At 37.3% G+C, this 3,676-nt stretch overlaps 1 pseudogene; it reads right to left on the reverse strand.

Moving 5' to 3' along the window:
- Positions 1-2,120: 2,120 nt before the first annotated feature.
- LOC122146004 lies at positions 2,121-3,473 on the reverse strand (annotated as a pseudogene).
- Positions 3,474-3,676: the final 203 nt, after the last annotated feature.

Raw genomic sequence — 3,676 nt, forward strand, 5'->3', positions numbered from 1 at the left:
TTTGCAAAATTAAAAATCGCAACAATCAAATACTATCCGCAATATGTAAAAAAAATCGCAATTAGATATTTTCCACAAATTGCACAGCCCTAATGTTATGTGATATACATTATACATTTCTTAAAAAAAAAAAAAAAAAAAAAAACTAACACTACATGTAGGTTCTCTAATCTTTTTGTATTCTATCTATATTTTATTATACAATTAACAAAAGCAAAAAAAAAAAAGGATTCTAAAACTAGCTTGCTCTATTCTTATTCTATTCTATCTTTTTCTTATTATTTATTATGTAATTTAAAAAAAAAAAACCTTGCTATGTGTACTGCGTTAAGCTAACTGAGACTTGTAAAAACACTTGCATATCAGTGCTCTTTTGTTGCTTCCATTGTCCTCATTTGTAAGTCGCTCTGGATAAAATCATCTGCTAAATAACTAAATGTAATGTAAATGTGTGTTTAACTAATGTTTATAAATATTCTATTTGTATTTTTTTTATTCTGTAATAATGTAATGTATTTGTTTTATATTCTCTATCTATACATGAATTTGATTTGTATTTTTGATTTCTTTACTCTCTATGTGTGGTGTATATATATATATATATATATACAATATATATTATATATATCTTATATGTGCTATTTGTCTAATTTTGATATTGTAATAAAGCAATTTAGACTAAATTATTGTCTTTATTCTGGATGAGCAAGGTACATATGCGTGGCTGTATCTGGAAAGGGGAAATGTGGCCATATCGGAACCCAGAAGTCAGCCACAACTGGACCGGATCTGAGCCACATCTCAGTAATGGCGTGGGTGGACATCTGGGCTAGGTGCGTTGCCCATGACATTGGTGAGATGCGTCCCAGATTCTGGTCCAGTTGTGGCTGACTTCTGTCAGCCAGACTCAGGTTGAGTCATCGCAGTCATTCCACGCGATATATGTAGGCCAGAAGAATGTGGGAGATCTGGGACATAACCATTATCCCAACATACATAAATATGTTAACGGGACCTAAACAATATAGTTGTGGTCGAAGTGGTGGTGGGCCGCCTGAACCAAAAAATGTGTGTTTGAATTGATATTGCGATCTTTTAATGATTAAACATGTGAGCCTATAGCCTATGTATTTTTGTATTTCATAATTTGTACCAAACCGCAAAAGTTACCAGGCGCACTTGGACATTACTGTAATATAAAAATGTATCCTGAAGTGTTTACAATGTTAACCAATAAGATGTTCCTTTGAGTTTGGTGTCAAGCTGTTGGTTTGAGTAAGGGAGGAAGACACCTAACTGTATGCTGTTTAAGTATTATAGTGACAGTTTTCATGTCCAAGATGGTATTCAGCATAATGGAAAGATTTTCTGTGTCTTTAAAAACCATAAATGGGTGAATGCAGCTCAATGTAGCAGCCACTATTTTGAGCTTCAGAAGAGAGAAGTAAAGTGTTTCTTTATTATTTTCTTGGTGGTTAAGAACCCAGAGAATTTATATAACTGCATCAGAGTATTTTCATGTGGTTCTATGCCAAAAAACAGGAGTTTTTCTTCAGTTAAAGGAGAGTAAGCTCCAGCCTTCGTGGTACGGATATTCAAATACACTTCATCAGCCAACTTTTAGGTGTGACACATCACTTATTTTATCTCTGAACTGTTTTCCCCCCATTCCTACTGATGAGTTACAGTGAGTTTCACAGAGTGGATTCCGAGTGAGTAACGAGTTTCCATCACAACAGTGGGATTCTAAGGAAGTAAAGAGTTTGATTGTGTACTGTAAAAAAGATTTTGTTTATTCCTGACTTGCTAATCCATGCACCACTAAATTTGGGCCCCAACGTGAACCCAAGTGCTGGTGTATGACTAAGTAAAGTAAAGTAAAGTAAAAAGTAAGTAAAGTAAAGTCATGACATTTGCAAAAGGTTTGGTAACCCATACTCGGAATTGGTGCTCTGCATTTAACCCAACCAAGTGCACACACACAGCAGTGACAAGTGAACACACCGTGAACACACACCCGGAGCAGTGGGCAGCTATATCCAGCACCCAGGGAGCAACTGTGGGTTTAGTGCCTTGCTCAAGGGCACTTCAGCCATGGGTATTGAGGGTGGAAGAGAGTGCTATTCATTCACTCCCTCCCACCTACAACTCCTGCCAGCACTGAGACTCGAACCTGTGACCAATTCTAACCATTAGGCCACAGCTGCCCCTAGTATTAAGCATTCATAGGGTAAATGTGTTATTTGTTTATTTTGTAAGTTTACTTTGGGGGCACCAAATTACATAATATTATAGTTTCTAAAAGCAAAACACAAATAAATTTCTAGAGATAATCCCGCAACCTCACTATCAATCACCGAAGCCCAAGTCTTGCTGATTTAAGTGCCCTTATAATTCACCATTGTGTTACATTTAAAAACATTCAAACATTCAAAAAGATTTTGTCAGATATTGTTTCTGATGCCATATTATGCTCATAAACATCTGTACATTTCTGTGATTATTCATTTCTTGGTGGCAGATGTCGTCTTCCCTGTTGCCAGTATTACCTGTTAACAGACTCACAATGTCTTACTGGAGGGCTGTGAGAACACACCATGTAAGTGTAGCTGAATACTGGCAACAGTTGCTACGGGTTTGGACGAACTTCAGCATAGTTCTTAGGTACATTAGTGAAGCGAACTATTTTTATTTGGGCTGCTTTTTCATTGATGTCCCGCCACATATATTCAGGAGAGAGCAGTTTCTAGGTTTGTTTCAAAGAAAAAATACTTGTTCAAGTGAGACTCCTCTTGCCCGATACTGCCTCAATGGAGTTTGCAGCATCAATGTTCAGTTGCTCCCTGCAAGTTTTGGTGAGATGATGTACATCCTCCAATGAGCCACCAAATGCAGCACCAGCGTAATAATAATCACCTTCCTCCGCGGGAATGTATGCTTTAGATTCTGGTCTGCGCTCATATGTGAATTGACTCCTTGGAGCATCAAAGAACCAAGGATGTATCACACCCTACTAGACGAACCCAAAGTCTCCGCACCCCACACCGGCCATAGAAACTTAGTATCTATGTCAAGGCAGAAAATATAGTCTGCCTAATTGACTAGTTCATTCTCTATTAGGTTTTCCAGTTTTTCCATCCTGCTCATACTGATGTCCTGCCATCGGTTCAGACTCGGAACATTTTGAACTGTCAAACTACGGTTTTCACCCATCTTCACTTCAGGAACTGATTCTGGTTGATCTGTAAACAAGTATAATGTACTCGAAATCCAACAAAATAATGTTGCTCTGCTGACTCCAGAAAATCTTTGACAAAACGTGTGTATCTAACAAACAGAGAAAACAAATACAGGGAGATAAATTAATAGTTAATTTATCCTTTATTTTCCAGATAAAACATATTTCCAGAAACAAGGAAAAAAAGAGGAGGCGAAACAAATGAGAATTATTAAAACAGGATGAAAGGTATCATGAAGACTCACTTTCCCAAAAGCGAAGACAGTAGTTGCTATGGTGAGACTTTTGTTGTTTGTAGATAGAGTCGATCAGTGTAGAGTCAAAGTTTCCCTCCCAAATGATTGGAGCTGACCATGGTGACACAGAAGCAACATCTGTCCGACTTCATTAAAAACACACATACAGCGCTGTAATCATTCCATCCCATTAACCATTTAG

Source organism: Cyprinus carpio, chromosome A8 (genome assembly GCF_018340385.1).
Source record: "Cyprinus carpio isolate SPL01 chromosome A8, ASM1834038v1, whole genome shotgun sequence".
Taxonomy (NCBI): Eukaryota; Metazoa; Chordata; class Actinopteri; order Cypriniformes; family Cyprinidae; genus Cyprinus; species Cyprinus carpio.